The sequence below is a fragment of the Macaca fascicularis genome, chromosome 20, assembly GCF_037993035.2.
Source record: "Macaca fascicularis isolate 582-1 chromosome 20, T2T-MFA8v1.1".
Lineage (NCBI taxonomy): Eukaryota > Metazoa > Chordata > Mammalia > Primates > Cercopithecidae > Macaca > Macaca fascicularis.
Genome location: NC_088394.1, coordinates 24,924,275 through 24,942,704, shown reverse-complemented (window position 1 = coordinate 24,942,704; position 18,430 = coordinate 24,924,275). Strand labels below are relative to the sequence as shown.

The following is an 18,430-nucleotide window of genomic DNA, read 5'->3' as shown; positions in this document are numbered from 1 at the left end:
TGAATGCATGAGTGAATGAATGATGGAGTTGAGTGAGACAACAGAAGGTTGGGTGTCCCGTGATTTCAACCTGTGAATATGTGAAAGATAGAGATGAACACTCCAGGATGACCTGAAGCTTGAGAGTGAGACATATAGAGATGTGAACCCTGGTCCTATGCATCTTGGCCAAGTTACTTAACCTCTCTGAGTCTTACTTTCTTCATCTCTAAAACTAAGATAACAATATGGTTATAGTAGGATAGCAACAGAGGTGTTCTAAGAATTAAACAACACATGTAAATGCCCTAGCACAGAGTCCATAATTTCATAAATGCCAACTACTCCCAGGGATAAGTTATTCTGTGTCTTAGTTTTCCCATCTGGTTAATAACACCACCTACTGATAGAGTTTCTGGGAGGATCATATGAATTGATACTGGGCTTGGAACAGATGATGACTCAATAAATGTCAGCAGTGCTGCCTCTCCCTCTGTGGTTGAACAGTGGATTTTGCAGACATTTGATGTCTGTTCAAGGTCCCACAGCAAGACAGGGGTAGGCAACTGAACTCCTGATCCCTCCTTGCACTACTTGTGAGACGTGTATAGCGTATTCACGTCGTTTGCATTCAAAAAAAAGTCAAAAAGATGTCAAATCACATGCCCAAAGCCACAATGTTTACATGTGGCAAAACTCGGATCTGAACCCAAGGGGTCTTCCTTCAGCACCTAAGGAAGGTGCTTCCTAAGCCCCTGAGCCCTCTTTGACCACTCCCACTCCCTACATGGGGAAAGTCGTCACAACCTGTCCTTTTCTTGTTGAGAGAGTGATATTATTTCACAGACTTTCCAGACTCTCTCTTCCTCTAGGGGAAGCTGTGAACCCACACCACCAGTGCTGTTTCTCCACGGAGAGCAAATCGCCAGCCCGGTCCCTGAGGCTGTGACTTGGATGCCAGCCCCTCCCACTCCCCAGTAGCAGATGGCTGCCTCTGAAGCCATTTCTCATTGAGCTCCTTCCCGGTACCCCAGGATCCTTTGGTAATTACTGCTATCATTCTTACATTAAATACAATTTAACAAAATCAGGATTCCAAAGGTAGGGCAGAAAAGGTAAATACGTAGACACACAGGTGGTACACATACATGCACACAGACACACATACACACAAGCACTTAAATGCTACAGGGATTTTTACTGGCTGCGACACAGACAAAGAAACTCTAGGAGCATCATCCTACCAGGGAACCTGCCTACATAGAAATCTTTTAATCTGGTTTTCTCTTACAGAGAAGATGCCGTGTTTATTAACCACCTCAGCCCCACTTTCCCTGCAAGGAACGCAGCAGGGATTCAGCAATGACTATAGGTTAACGAGGGCAATCTCTGTTTCTCTTGAATCCTAACCAGTTTTTAGGTTAGTTGACAGTCCGAATTACATTTGCTCCTTAAAATACTACTCACAAGGAGTTTAGCTGCCGGAGGGAACCCGGGGTTTCTCTTCTGTTTGTTTGCATGGTGAACCTTTGCAAAGGGAGGTCTCACCAAATGGTCTCTGTTTACACAATATTTTCTTCTCCAACGTAAACAGTGGTTGCATTTCTTTTTCTTTTAAGACGACCCTGAAATCTAGCAGGCTGTTCCTCCGTGTCAAGGTGCTACTGGGCGTCTGCTGCAGGCTGATGGAAGCGACATCTGTTATCAGGACCGGGGACTCCTACGGAGGGAAGGGGGAAGGGGGAGGAGAAAGAAGCAGGTTGTGATGCCTGCTGTTGCATCCGGATTTAGTATCTTACAATGAATCTTCAATGTTTTTTTAAAAAGCAGCATTTTGGCATAGAAGTCGCTGCAGCCGCCAAAGTTCTAAGTCTGTTCATTCCCTTCACAGGATTCCAGAGAAAGTGGCTGGGTCCTGGCTGTTCCCATCCTGGCAGCACCTCACTTCCTTCAGGTGGGAGGCAGGCAGAAGAAGGAGATGCAGCAGAAGAAACAAGACAAGCAAGGTGGGCATAGATTTGGACTGAGCAAACACGTGTGCGTCTGACGTGCATTATTATCCTAGGGTCTTTATTGTCTTATTTTCCTACTGCCTTAAAAGAACACTCTGAAGGAGAAACATACATATCTAGTCTGCATACCCATACCTACATAATACCTATCACCTGCCTGTCTGCCTGTCTCTTATCTGTCTATCTTCCTACCTAGTATCTATCGACTTCCTTATCTACCTGTGTATCTGTGTGTGTATATTTCACAACTGGGTAAACTGAGGCCCAACAAAGACTAACCTGCATGAGATTCACTCAGTGCTTTCGACTTCATTCCCAATAGTCTTAGCCAGAATCCCACTAATTTAATAACTCTTAATCTTGACTATAAATGATGTCAACATTCATTCAACCTACATCATTTTTTGAGCACCCAATATGTGCTAAGCCCTGAAGCTATTAAGAGAGATACTAGTCAAGTCCCAGGAATTAAAACCTACACAGAAAATACCTTAGTAGCCTTGTATGTATTGAGCAATTGTGTGTGTGTGTGTGCGTGTGTGTGTGTGTGTGTGTGAGAGAGAGAGAGAGAGAGAGAGAGAGAGTGACTGTTTATTGAAGGCTAAGATAGAGGATGTACAACTTTAAAACAGATGGATGGCACTGTAGCAGGTATTTGGTAAAGGAAATCAGTCTTACTAGCATGGGATTCTAAAGCCACGCAAGGACCATTCTAGGGACAGCAGTCCCTCCTCCTAGGGAGAGTTTCAAATCTAGGAGTTGACCTAATTTCTCCCCTTCCAGCTCAACAACACAGGAGAAATGGCTACATTTGCTGCTCCTATCAGCGGGGTTTTAACTTCCTCATTACCCTCCTCCTGCCAGCCCCTCTCCAGAGATCGTCCTCTCTGAATCCTCCTTAAGCCTTTGGGGAATTTCCTAAAGAGAGTGCTATTGCTCTGTAAAACAGCCCTGGATCCGGGGTGGACGTAAGGTTTAGGCTCTGACAGGTCTTTAAACTCAATAGATGGTAGGATTTTAAGCATAGATTTTATTTTGAAGTTGTTTTAACTCTATCAAAGTAAAAGATGGCCTAAGTTGGATGTTATTTCTATGGTCTGATAAGATTCAGGCCCACCCTTCTTTTAGGTGAACTGGGTGGGTCTTCCAGGATTCCCTAACTACTCACAAAGTAGTGAATGTAAGACTTGGAGAGGCCCATGAAATAGAGATGCTGACTGTTACAATTCCTCTGCAAGTTTCCAGTTCATGGAAGAATAAACCTTACTGATTCCTCAGTAATAAGTGCTGTTTTTTTTTTCCTAAATAGGCAAATGTTTCTTTTTTTAAATTTACTTTACTTTAAGTTCTGGGATGCATGTGCAGAATGTACAGGTTTGTTACCTAGGTATACATGTGCCATGGTGGTTTGCTGCACCCATCAACCCATCATCTAGGTTTTAAGCCCCGCATGCACTAGGTATTTATCCTAATGCTGTCTCTCCCCTTGCCCCCAACCTCTGCGACAGACCCCAGTGTGTGATGTTCCCCTCCTTGTGTCCATGGGTTCTCATTGTTCAACTCCCACTTATGAGTGAGAACATGCAGCGTTGGTTTTCTGCTCCTGTGTTAGTCTGCTGAGAATGATGGTTTCTAGCTTCATCCTTGTCTCTGCAAAGGACACGAACTCATCCTTTTTTATGGCTGCATAGTATTCCATAGTGTATATGTGCCACATTTTCTTTATCCAGTCTATCATTGATGAGCATTTGGGTTGGTTTCAGGTCTTTGCTATTGTGAACAGTGCTGCAATAAATGCTTAAAGAGAAGAATAAACTCTTTAAGCAAAAGATCTGTCTCTAATCCTTCAATCAGATCTGTACCTTACTTAGAAGTACAAGTGAACTTACACTAATACATGACACATATAAAGTCTGGGTCATTAGTCTCTATTATGGGCTGAATTGTGGTCCCCTGAAATCCACGTATTGGAGTCCCCACTGCAGAGTGTGACTGTATTTGTGGACAGAACCTACAAAGAGGTAATTCGAGAATTAAGTCGAGTTTTATACAATTTGGATATATTGCAAACGGATAGTTTGCAAATAGCTTCCCTTATTCCAAAGGTTATTTCCTCACTGTTGACTGTTTTCTTGGCTGTGCAGAAGACTTTTAGTTGGATGCAATCTCATTTGTCTATTTTTGCTTCTGTTGCTTGTGCTTTGGGAGTTATATTTTTTTTAAATTGCCCATAGAGATGTCAAGAAACTTTTCTCCTGTTTTCTTCCAGTGGTTTTAGACTTTTGGGTCTTACATTTAAGTATTTAATCCCTTTTGAGTTGATTTTTGCGTATAATGTCAGCTAAGGGTTTGATTTCATCTTTCTGCATGTGGATATCCAGTTTTCCCAACATAATTTATTGAAGAGACTGTCCTTTCCTTATTATGTGTTCTTGGCAACTTTGTCAAGGATCAACTGACCATAAATTGATTGATTTACTTCTGAGTTTTCTATTATGTTTCCTTGGTCCATATGTCTATTTTTATGCTCAGTACCATGCAGATTTGATTACTCTAGCTTTGTGGTATGTTTTTAAATCAGGTAGTGTGATACCTCTAGCTTTGTCCTAACAGCTCGATAGCAGGAAAGCAATCTGATTTTTAAAATGGGCAAAGGACCTGAAGAGACATTTCTTAAAGGAAGACATACAAATGGCCAACAGTTATATGAAAAAGTGCTCAACATCACTAATCATCAGAGAAGTGCAAATAAAAACCACAATGAAATACCACCTCACACCTGTCAGAGTGCCTGCTATTACCCAAAAGATAAAATATATCAAGTGTTGGTGAGGATCTGAAGAAAAGGGAACCTTTGTGCATTGTTGCTGTGAATGTAAATTGGTATAGCCATTACGGAAAAAAGTATAGAAAACAGTTCCTCAACAAAATTAAAAATACAACTATCATTTGATTCAGCAATCTCACTTCTGGGCATATATCCAAAGGAAATGAAACCGTGTTAAAGAGATATTTGCATTCTCATGCTCATACTAGCATTGTTCACAATAGCGAAGATGTGAAATCAGCCTAAGTGTCCACTGACGGAACAATGGGCAAAGAAAATGTAGTGTATATACATATATGTGTGTGTGAGAGTGTGTGTGTATGTGTGTATATATATGTATATATGTGTGTGTACATATATATAATATTCCATTGTGTATGTATATATATATTACATATACATTCCATTGTGTGTGTGTGTGTGTGTATATATATATTCAGGATTGCATATATACACATAAAATGCAGGATTTTATTTATAAATATGTACATAATAGAATATATATATGGAATATATATACAACATATATATACACACACACACAGTAAATATATATACACATAATGGAATATTATTCAACCACAAACAAGAAGGAAACTGTTACTTGAGATGACATGGATGAACCTGGAAAATATTACGTGAACTATGTTAGGCACAGAAAGACAAATACTTCATGACTTCCCTTACATGTGGAATTTTACAATGTGGAACCCATAGAAGAGGAGAGCAGAGTGGCAGCTCCCAGGGGAAAGGGAGTGGGAGGGGAAATGAGGAGACAGTCGGCTAAAGAGGACCAAGTGTCAGCTATGCAGGATGAATAATTTCTGGAGACCTAATGCACAGCATGATAACTATAGTAGTTACAGGTTGGTGCAAAAGTAATTTCTGTTTGGTCACTACTTTTAAATGGCAAAAAAAACACAATTACTTTTGCACCAACCTAACAATAATGACACACTGCACACTTAAAAGTTGTTAAAAGTATAGATCTTAAATGTTCTGACCACAAAACATAAGTATCTAAGGCAATGGATGTGTTAACTAGCTTGATTTAATAATTTCACATTGGATATGCATATCAAGACGTCATGTTGCACACCGTAAATACATGCAATTTTTATTTGTTAATTTTTCCTTAATAAAGCTGGGAGAAAAAAGAGAAGAGTTTGATATGAGGCCATTAGGGTGGGCCCTAGCCCAGCCTGAGTGGTGTCGCTTTAAGAAGAGGAGATCAGGACACACACACAGAGAGAAGAGGGCATGTGCACAGAGGATGCCAACAAGAAGAGGCGGTAGACAGCAGGAAGGTGGCTCTGCACCTTAAAGAGAGAGGCCACACAATAAACCAACCCTGCCCACACCTTGATCTTGGACTTCCAGCCTCCAAAACTGTAAGAACATTAATTTATTTTGTTTAAACCATCCAGTCTGTGATATTTTGTTATTGGCAGCACTGGCAGACTCAGCAGCCACTCAAACACTGGACTTCCTGGGAAGCACGATGTTCAAGGATTAGAGAGGAATTTTACACAATGTTTCTTTGTTCAATTGACATTAAAGGAAATAGATGTTAAAATCTATAACTACCCAGATTAAGTATTAAAACACACACACACAACACATAACACCTGTCTGTAAAATCAAAACAGCACTTATTTCTAATAAGTGTCTGGATCTCTTCAAGCAAGATAGAGTATTTCTTTAATTCAATTAGTCAAAACTATAAGACTTTTAGAGGATCACGTAGAATACCTTCATGCCCTCATAGTGGAGAGAGAAATAATTTTGGAAAGGTAAAGAATAACAAATGTGATCACACTTAAATCATTCTATTTATCATAAAACATCATGAAGAGAGAGAAAAGTCAAGCCACAGAGTAGAACACATAAAACTTCAAACACGGCCAGGCACGGTGGCTCATGCCTGTAATCTCAGCACTTTGGGAAGCCGAAGAGGGCAGATCAGGAGGTCAAGAGATTGAGACCATCCTGGCCAACATGCTGAAACCCCACTCTACTAAAAATAGAAAAATTAGCCAGGCGTGGTGGCGCACATCTGTAGTCCCAGCTACTCAGGAGGCTGAGGCAGGAGAATCACTTGAACCCAGGAGGCAGAAGTTGCAGTGAGTCAAGTTTGCACCATTGCACTCCAACCTGGTGACAGAGTGAGACTGTCAAAAAAGAAAAAAAAAAAAAACTTCACATAAAACTAACAAAGGATTTCAAGATATGCAAATCAATTAGAAAATAGATTACAGGATAGAAAAATGAGTTAACTGCTGGATCATGCAACCAAAAGAAGAAATCCAAATAGCCAAATGAAATGCCTAATTCCATTACTAATGAGGGAAATGCAAATCAAAGACATAATAAGCCCACACTACACATATTTGACAAAGATGAAAAATTCTAAAATCAAAAATAATCAAGAATAGGAGGCAATAGGAATGCTCAGACACAGTGGGTGGGGCGAAAACTGGTGGAAAAATGCTACACTGGTGGAAAGCAGTGTAGCATTATTAATTGAAGTTCAAGATATGAATAACCAGTGATACAGCATTTTCACTTCTGTACAAGAGAAAGCCATGTGCACATGCACCAAATAAAGGTACAAGAATATTCATAGCCACATCACTCATAATTGTCATAAACTGGAAATAATGCAAATGTCTGTAAGTACTAAACGGTATCGTTAAACAATGGAATACTTACTAAATGACAGGGGTTCCCAACCCTCAGGCCAGGGACCACTAGCTTTTGGCAGACTGTTAGGGACCTGGCCACACAGCAGGAAGTGAGCGGGAGCGAGCATTACTGGCCTGAGCTCTGACTCCTGTCATATCAGCATCGGCATTAAATTCCCATAGGAAGGCCAGGTGAGGCGGATGAGGCGGCTCCCAGCACTTCGGGAGGCCCAGGCGGGTGGATTACTTGAGGTCAGGAGTTCGAGACCAGCCTGGCCTACATAGTGAAACCCCGTTTCTACTAAAACTACAAAAATTAATCAGGCATGGTGGCATGTGCCCATAATCCCAGTTGCTCGGGTGGCTGAGGCAGGAGAATCGCTTAAATCTGAGAGGTGGAGGATGCTGTGAGCTGAGATGGCATCACTGCACTGCAGCCTGGGCAACAGAGTGATTGAGGCTCTGTCTCAAAAATAAATAAATAAATAAATAAATAGATAAATAAATAAATAAATAAATAATTCTTATAGGAGAATCAAGGGATCTAGGTTGTATGCTCCTTATGAGAATCTAATGCCTGATGATTTGAGGTGGAATGGAATAGGTTTATCCTGAAGCCATCTCCTCCCACCCCATTTCATCCATGGAAAAATTGTCTTCCATAAGAGAAACCCATCCCTGGTGCCAAAACGGTTGGGGACTGCTGCTATATGACAAGGAAAATGACCAAACTATAGCTATGCACAAAAATTAGTGATGCTTACAAACACAATGTTGAGTGAAATGAGCAAGACATAAAATCATGCATAAAGTTATAGTATAACTTTGCTCATGTAAATTTCAAAAACTAACAAAACTAAACCCTACTGTTAAGGGAGGATAAGTGATAAAATTACAAAGCAAAGCAGGAAATAAATTACTATAACTTTAGATGGTTTTTGTTTTTCCTGAGAGAAAGGGAAGGAACTGTGGTTTTGATGGAGTTATTTGAGGGAGTGTAAAGGGGAGATTGGGGAGATTTCTCTATCATCTCCCTGGCCTGAGTTGCTGCTGCCTGTATGTTGCATTACCCTCATTCATTATCCTTTCTGGTGCGCTTTTTCATAAATGTTTTATTTTACACACAAAAAAAGAGAAAGTTTAGAACAAACAGAAAGTGTTCACATATGCCAATGATTTAAGTCATAAAATATTACAGTAAGTCTAGGCCTTCTCTACTGGTCAGGATATTCATTTGTAAATAACAGGATTGGCTCTAATTAGTGTAAGCAGAATAGAATTTTTCATGGCAGACAGCTCAGGGAGTCATTGAAACAGCTGAAGAAACAGACTCTAAGCTGAACTTGCAGAGCCACACAACAGAACCGAACCCACAAAGAAGCTGCTGCCATCAGGGAACTCCTGTATCAAAAGCCACTGCTGCAGCGACAGACACCAGGACCTCACTGCTTCTGCTGTAACTGACACTAGGAAGATGGATGCCACTGACTCTGTTCAAATCAGTATCTCACACAGGGGCATCTGATTAGCCACACAGAAATCACAATTGCACCCTAACATAAGACAGGCTGGGGAAACTAAGATTGTTGCTGTGTATTTGTTCGTTTTTAAGACTTTACCTTTTTTACAGGAGTTTTAGGTTCACAGAAAAATTAAGAGGAAGGAACAGGGATTTCCCATTTCCTCTCTGTCCCCCTCCACATACAGCCTCCTTCATTATCAGCATCCCCCAGCAGAGTGGTGCATTTATTATGACAGATAAACCTACACTGACACATCGTTATCACCCAAAGTCCATAGTTTACATTGGAGTTCATTCTTGGTGTTGTATATCCTATGTATCTGGGCAAATTTATAATGCCATGTATCCACCATCATAGTATCATACAGAGTAATTTCGTGGCCCTAAAAATACCCTGTGCTCCACTTGTTCAACCTTCCCTATCCCCAGACCTTGGCAACCACTGATCATTTTACTGTCTCTATAGTTTTGCCATATCCAGAATATCATGCAGTCAGATCACAGAGTATGTAGGCTTAGATAGGCTTCCTTCACTTATTAGTATGTATTTAAGGTTCCTTCCTATCTTTTCATGGCTCAATGGCTTGTTTCTTTTCAGCACTGAATAATAGTCCATTGTCTGGATGTACCAGTTTATGTATCCATTCACCTACTGAAGGGCATACTGGTTGCTTCCAAGCTTTGGCAATTATGAATAAAGCTGTTATAAACATTCATGTGCAGGTTTCTGTGTGGACATACGTTTTCATCTCCTTCGGGTAAATACCAAGAGCATGATAGCTGCATCATATGGTAAGAATATATTTAGTTTTGTAAGAAACTGCCAAACTGTCTTCCAAAGTGGCTGTACTATTTGCATTCCCACCAGCAAGGAATGAGAGTTCCTGTTGCTCCACATCCTCGCCAGCATTTGGTGTTGTCAGTGTTCTGGATTTTGGTCATTCTAACAGCAGCGGTCTCAACCCTTTTTGGCACCAGGGATTGGTTTTGTGGAAGACAATTTTTCCAGGAATGGGGTAGGAAGATGGTTTCGGGATGAAACTGTTCCACCTCAAGTCGATTAGATTCTCATAAAGAGCTCACAACCTAGATCCCTCCCACGCACAGTTTACATACAATAGAGTCTGCACTCCTAGGAGAATCTAATGTTACCACTGATCTGCCAGGAGGTGGAGCTCAGGCAGTAAAGCTCCCTTGCCTGCCACTCACCTTCCGCTGTGCGGCTGGATCCTAACAGGCCACAGACTCCTACTGGGTCCATGGCCTGGGAGTCGGGGACCCCTGCTAACAGGTGTGTAGTGATATCTCATTGTTTTAATCTGCATTTCCCAGATTCCTGAATGACATATGATGGGGAACATCTGTTCCATCCACTTATTTGCCATCTGTATATTTTCTTTGGTGAGGTGTCTTTTAGGGTCTCTGGCCCTGTTTTTTGCTTGTTTGTTTGTTTTTGCTTTTTCTTTTTAATTCTATCCAGAGAAGGCAAGATTTATACCACTGGATACTATCGAGACAGGATGCTCAAAATACTACGGGCAGCCATGAGGGCAGATATTCTCAGCACAGACTGTGTAATTTAGTGTTGTTATTTCACAGGTTGATGAAATGTTACCGGATAAATAAAATAACTTAGCTGTCTACAGGAAAGTACATACTTTGTAGGGCATATCAAAAAAACTGATTTTGAAACTGATTTTAACTTCTGGCCCTGCACTTCTTAGGTGAATTGTTTACCTCTCGGTGCCTTGGTTTGCTCAGCTCTAGGGGATGGCATGATGCTATAGTAAACTCATAGTACAGCTATGAGAATTAAATGAGATAATACATGTGAAATAGCCTGATATAGTGTGTGCTCATTTAATTTCCGTTTGCTGCTGTCTGCTTCAGAAATTTTCCAAGAAGTTCGTTGTATTTTTATTTTCTGTCTTGCCAAACATACCTTTTCTTAAAACTGCTAATCTGTTAGAAATACACAGAGAGGATTGAATTCATATGTGATTTTTAGAACAAGTGTCTGCTTTCTCCCTCCAAAATTCCAAGAAATTACCAAAAAAGCACTTTTAAATAATAAATTCATAAAAACCCAAGGACGTGTGGGGTGTGAGGGATGTTGGAGTAACCACCGCATTTCAGGAAATGACTGCTGCAGAGGAAAGAGAAGGTTTGAGTTTCAAACCCAAACTAAAGAAAGACAAAAAGTTGTAGGTTTCTGGTGCACTCTCAAGTTAAATAATTGGGAAATTACTTTCAGAGAAACCAGACAAAAAAACGAAGGACACATACAAAGTGTTCAGAGCTCCACAGAGATGGGGGAAATTTTTTAAAATTATAAAAAGAATTCTATGTAAAATTTGTACCACTAATTTTGAAAATCCATGCAAAGCAAATGACTTCTTGAGAAAATATAACTTACTGAAATTGACTCAAGAAGAGGTAGAAAGCATGAATAGACAAATAACCATTGAAAATGTTGGAAGTGCTCTCAAAAACCTACTCAAAATGAGGTATCAGTGAAAGTAATTTGGAAATAGCTATTAAAATTAAAAACAAGCATACATTGCAACTCAGAAATCCCACTCTTGGGAGTTTATCAAATAGAAATAAAAGGACCAGTACCATAGGATATGTGTTAACTTTGTTAATGCAGAATCATTTGTAAAAGAAAAGTAAAGGAGGAGACAAAGTGAATGCCTTACCATAGAAAATTATACCGTTGAAAAGTGAGCTAGATCTTTATCAGCTGATTTGAAACAATTTACAGAATGTATTGATAATAAGAAAAGCAAGATGCAGCAGACTACATGCATGTGTATTCTAATTTTTGCAAAATAATAATCATAATACATATTTATATGAACAAGTGAAGGGTGTGTGTGTGAGATTATATATGTGCATGCAAGTTTGTATAATTTTATGAATGTAGAGAAGACTGCAGAAAGCTACATACTGAGCTGTAAGCATTGATTATAGAGGGAGGTTTGCGGAATGAGTTGGAAGGGAATGTGAAGGAAAGAGTTTAGCAAAAAAGAAAGAAAGAATAAATGAAAGAGAAAACAAAAGAAAGCAAGAAAGAAAGAGAAAGACAGGAAGGAAGGAAGGAAGGCAGGAAGGAAGGAAGGAAGGAAGGAAGGAAGGAAGGAAGGAAGGAAGGAAGGAAGGAAGGAAGGAAGGAAGGAAGGAAAAGAAGAAAGAAAGAAAGAAAGAAAGAAAGAAAGAAAGAAAGAAAGAAAGAAAGAAAGAAAGAAAGAAAGAAGAAAGAGAAAGAAAGACACAGAGAAAGAAAGAGAAAGGAGAAAGAAAGAAAGAAAGAAAGAAAGAAAGAAAGGAGAGAAAGAGAGAAAGAGAGAAAGAGAGAAAGAAAGAAAGAAAGAGAAAGAAAGAAAGAAAGAAAGAAAGAAAGAAAGAAAGAAAGAAAGAAAGAAAGAAAGAAAGAAAGAAAGAAAGAAAGAAAGAGAAAGAGAGAGAGAGAGAGGGAGGGAGGGAGGGAGGGAAGAAGGAAGGAAGGAAAGGAAGGAAAGAATTTCATATATATATTAAGGAATCTATGACAAATTAAGGATTCCAGGACAAAATGCTTTCATGCTATGAGTACTTTTATGTAGAATTATATATGTGTATGTTTGTGTATGCATGTATATGTGTGTTATATGTATTCATAAGTGTAAAACGTAAAAAAAAAAAAAACAAAGCTTAAATAAAAGAAAAAGATATCAACCCAGATATTTGACAGACAGTCCTGTCAAACCTTTAAGACGCAATAGAAAGCCCTAAAACTAAAAAGCTAGAATGTTTCTCAGTTCTTTCTGTGAATCCCTGTACAAACATAATAAACACCCCAGTAAAAAACCACAGCCTCGTCTCACGTAGGGACACAGAAGCAAACTATAAGCCAATCATATGCAGAAGTGTATAATAGCATAATATATCATGACCATATAGGGCTCATTCAGACAATGTAAGGTTTCAGTTACAGCATGTAAAGACCTTAGACATCCCATCACTCCCATTCTTCCAACAACAAAAAAAGTTGAACAAACTGATAATCAATGTCTTTTCTTAGATCCTTCAGAGAGCTGAAGCCACAAGGCAAACCGCCACCTTGTAATTAGGAGAGACAGGTGATGAATTCAGAGTTAGAGTCAAGATCTGCCCACCTGGAGAAGAATCTCCTGGAGGCATACACTGACAGGAACACTTACATGGTAATTCTGACAAATTATCATTTAAAAGAAGAATTAGTGTGGACTAAAGTGAGAGTGAGCACCTCCTAAGGGCCCCAGACTTAGGGAGTCTCTGATTCTTTGACATCAACTGGGTGTTCAACAACACAATTCAATTCTGCCACCAAGTACTCAAAGCACAAACCCAACAGGTTAAGTCCAACAAAACTGTGACTTGCTTCAGATCCTGGCTGCAAATGTGGTGTCAAGTTTGCCCACATTCCTGCCTACTCAACTACGAATTCAGGAGTTCCCATGACCACCCCTCAGGCTTGATCATTTGGTAGCTAGAATGGCTCACAGGACTCAGGAAGGCACATTACTTAATATTACTAGTTTATTTTAAAGAATAGGACTCAGGAATAGACAAATGGAAGAGCAGCATTGGGTAAAGTATGGGAGTTGAAAGATGACATACAGCAAGCTTGTCCAACCCATGGTTCAGGACGGCTTTGAATGCAGCCCAACACAAATTCATAAACATTCTTAAAACATTTGAGATTTTTTGTGTGTGAGGTTTTTTAGCTCATTATCTATTGTTAGTGTCAGTGTATTTTATGTATGGCCCAAGGCAATTCTTCTTCTTCCAATGTGGCCCAGGAAGTCAAAAGATTGGACACCCCTGGTGTAAAGCTTCCATGTCTTCTCTGGACGTAGCATTCTCCTGGCACATTAATATGTCACCAACCCAAGAGTTCCCCAAACCCCGCTGTCATTTAGGGATTTTGTTATGCAGGTTTCCTAATGCAGGCATAACTGATGAAATCATTGGCCACTAGTGACTGAACTCAGTCTCCCAGCCCCTTTCCCCTTCCTGGAGGTTGGAAGGTGGGGATGAAAGTTCAGCCCCCTAACTGTAGATTAGTCTTTCTGGTGATCCCATCTTGAAGCTATCTAGGAGCCTCTTTTCTGGAGTAATCTCATCAGCGTACAAAAGACAGTAAATTCCAAAGGTTTTAGGAGTGTTGTGCCAAAACACAGACCAAATATTTACATTTTTATTATACCACAGCGCATCCACCACACTTTAGTCAGCTCTACCTCCAGACACTCCACCAGCTTTTCCCCATGAAAAGCAGAGGAAGGTCCCTTGTGGCTCTGGTGGTGAATTGGAGAGAACAGACCTATCCAGGGTGGAAAATACCCAGGTAGGTCCAGAGCATTCTCCATAACAAAGGGCTACTCTCCAGGGCATAAGATGTTACCAGAGCCTTATTCAGCTGGGGAAAGGGCATTTCCTCACTCCAGGCCCCTCTATCCTTTCTGTCCCCACCTAAGGGAGGGAAGAAAGTTTAAAAAAAACACTATTAAGCTCTCAGCCCAGGCAGTCAAGCCCACCAAAAGACTGAAACTTAACTATAAGATTAAAGAAAGTGAAAAACAAAAATAAAATACTAAGCCCCCACAAACAACTAAACACACACACACACACACACACACACACACACACACTGCCCCTTGGTGAAGAGGAGCCCAGGGTAACTGGAAAAACTAAATTCCAAGACATTATGGGAAGGGAGGTCATGAGGAAAGAGAGAGACCCTCTCATATTGTTTTATACTGTTTTATACTCAGCACCTGTTTTAAGAAAAAAACAAGGAAGTAAAACCAAAGACAGGCAGCCCGGCACCGGGCCCGAAACCAGGCCTGGGCCTGCCTGGCCTAAACCTAGTAGTTAAAAATCAACTCATAACTTAGAAACCGATGTTATTCATAGATTCCAGACATTGTATAGAAGAACATTGTGGAATTCCGTGCCCTGTTCTGTCTCTCTCTGACTATCAGTGCGTGAAACCCCCGTCACATATCCCCTAGATGGCTCAATCAATCACGACCCTTTCATATGAAATCTTTAGTGTTGTGAGCCCTTAAAAGGGACAGAAATTGTGCATTTGGGGAGCTCGGATTTTAAGGCAGTAGCTTGCTGATGCTCCCAGCTGAATAAAGCCCTTCCTTCTACAACTTGGTGTCTGAGAGGTTTTGTCTGCGGCCCGTCCTGCTACAGTCAAACATACCTTATTACACTCCTTGCCTTTCGGAGTTTAGTCACTACTGACCAACGCTAACATTAAAATAGTGATTATAAGACTGACAAAACAGACTCTTTGGCAATAAGATACCAAATTCCAATCTGACTCTCGTATAGCATCACATAACAGATAGCAGACTTTGAAGGAAATCAAAATATTTCACTCTAAAACATATTTCTTTGACATATTTTGAAATGGCCCTGCAAAGCCATCTTTAGGGAGAAAATTTGCATTTGTAGAGAATCTCTATTAATGCAGCCAGGCCTTTCCTGAATCTAAGAGAAATTACCTAAGAGTTTGACACCTTTAAGGTCCAAAAGGAGGCATTTACCACCTATTCTCTCTGAAGTCTGCTATGTGGAGGCTTCATCTACATAAGAAGAACTTTGACTTCCACACCCATCCCCCTTTGCTTAACTCAAGAATTTTTTTCTACCATCTTCAAGTCTTTAGCTTAACTCTTTCAACCAATTGCCAATCAGAAAATCTTGAAATCCACCCATCTATCAAAAACTGTTTGAAATCCACCAATAACCTATTGGTTCCCCACCACCCTTTTGACCCATTTGAGAGATCCCACCTTCCCAGGCTGAGCAAATGTGTACCTTACATGTACTGATTTATGTCTTCACCTGTATTTCTATCTCCCTAAAATGTATAAAGACAAGCTATAACTCAACCAACTTGGACACATTTTCTGAGGATCCTGAGATTGTTCCCCAGGCCAACCCACAGCTCAGGATGGCTTTGAATGTGGCCCAACACAAATTCATAAACTTTCACTCATATTGACTCAGAATAAACCTCTTTAAATATTTTACAGTTTGCATTTTTTGTCAACAAACACCTCCCCCGCTTACCACCACACCAAGGGCTCCAGTAAAATAATAGTGGATTATAACGGAAAGAGCCACAAGATGTAGTCTCTTTCTGAGAAAGAGTATTTAAGGAAGTTTAAAGTCAATAGGAGAGGTAAAAATGTCAGAGGCGTTTGAACCAGAGCAACTCTGTCTTGTAGAGGGGCTGGTCAAATAAGGTTGAGCCCTACTGGGCTGCAGTCCCAGGAGGTTAGGCATTCTAAGTCACAGGATGAGATAGGAGGTCGGCACAGGGTACAGGTCACAAAGACCTTGCTGATGAGACAGGTTGCAATAAAGAAGGCAGCCAAAACTCACCAAAACCAAGATGGTGATGAAAGTGACCTCGGATCATCCTCACTGCTCATTATATGCTAATTACAATTCTTTAGCATGCTTAAAGTCACTCCCACTGGCACCGTGACAGTTTACAAATGCTACGGCAACATCAGGAAGTTACTCTATATGGTCTAAAAAGGGAAGGAACCCTCAGTTCCAGGAAGTAGCCAGGCTTATTGGTAAGTGCCTGTGGTCCCAGCCACCGGGGAGGCTGAGTCAAGAGGATCGTTTGAGCCTGCAGTGAGCTATCATTGTGCCACTGCACTCAAAACTTGGCAACAAAGACCCTGTCTCAAAAAAGAGACACAGAATGGCTAAACAGATGGACAAAGACGAAATCCATACAACCTACAAAGCCTGAATCATAAAGAAATAGAAAATCTGAATAGGCCAATATCGAATAGGAAGATCAAATCAGTAATTAAATACTTCTCAACAATGATAAGCCAGCTACACTGGTGAATTCCACCAAACATTTAAAGAAGAATTTACCTAAATCCTTCTCACACTTTTTCAAAAACTTGAAGAGGAGGGAACTCTTCTAAACTCATTTTTACAAGGCTAGCACCACCCTGATACTAAAGCCAGACAAGAATACTGCAAGAAAACTACAAGAGGACTGTAAAATATTTAATATTTCTAATGAACACCAATGCAAAAATCCTAGCAAACCAATTCCTACAGCAAATTAAAAGAATTATAAACCATGATGAAGTGGGATTTACCCCTGGGATGGTTCAATATATGCAAATCAATAAACGTGATACATCACATTAACAAAATGCAAGGGCAGAAGAAAGCATTTGATAAAACTCTACATCCTTTCATGATAAAAACTTTCAACAATATAGGTATAGAAGAAATGTACCTCCACATACTAAATGTCGTATATGACAAATACACAACTAACCTCAAACTCAACAGTGAAAAGCTGAAAGCTTTCCCTCCAAAATCAGGAATAAAACAAGAATGCCACTCTGGCTACTTTTATTCAGCATAATACTGGAAATCCTAGCAAGAGAAATTATGCCAGAGAAAGAAAGAAATTAAAGGCATCCAAATTGGAAAGAAAGAAGTTAAACTGTCTCTGTTTGCAGAGGACTCTATATATATATCATATATATGCATATATATGATGTATATAGTAATTATCAATTATATATGATATATAGTAATTCTCGACTATATATAATAATAATCTTATTATATATATTATATTATATACTTATATAATATATAATATATATTTTATATATAATAATATAAATATATTATCATATATAGTCAAAAATTACTATATATATCATATATATTTTATTATATATAGTCAAGAATTACACACACAGCCCCTTGGTGAAGAGGAGCCCAGGGTAACCTGAAGAACTAAATTCCAAGACATTATGGAATAATATATATACACACACACACACACACAAAGATTTCACCAAAAATCTGTCAGAACTAATGAAAAAATGCAGTAAAGTTGCAGGACATGAAATAAATATACGAAAATCAGTTGCATTTCTTTACATGAACAACTCGAAAAGAAATTAAGAAAACAATTTAATTTCCAAAAGCATCTTATAAGGTAAAATACTAAGGTAGAATTCAACCAAGGAGGTGAAAGATCTATACATTGATAATAACGCTGGGGAAAACACGTTATGAAGCTAAAGTAATTTTACAAGTGTTGAGGCAAGAGCAGATAAATGCATTTGTAGGACAGGAGGGAATTGTTAAGCAACAGAAAATCAGAGAAGTCTAGTGGAATTAACTTTAAAAACTGGGGCTGATACAACTGAGTATACATTTGGAAATTTTTCAATAGTACAAGTTTCATCCTTCACACTGCACACACAAAATTAAACTGGAGATGAATTTAAAACTTCAACGTTAAAAATTCAAAATGATTAAAGAAGAATATAGGATAATACCTTTATAATCTTAGAATGGTGAA

At 39.5% G+C, this 18,430-nt stretch overlaps 1 protein-coding gene across 6 annotated transcripts in view; it reads right to left on the bottom strand.

Annotated features, from left to right (window-relative positions):
- HS3ST4 (heparan sulfate-glucosamine 3-sulfotransferase 4) overlaps positions 1–18,430 on the bottom strand; it is a 441,709-nt gene that overhangs the window by 261,362 nt on the left and 161,917 nt on the right. Inside the window, exon 2 of one of the 6 annotated variants that reach the window (XR_012428826.1) lies at positions 1,447–1,699. The exons of the other annotated variants lie outside the window; for them this stretch is intronic. The gene's annotated coding sequence lies outside the window, so the exon portion shown is untranslated. The remainder of the gene's footprint in view (positions 1–1,446; positions 1,700–18,430) is intronic. 6 annotated transcript variants of the gene reach the window in all.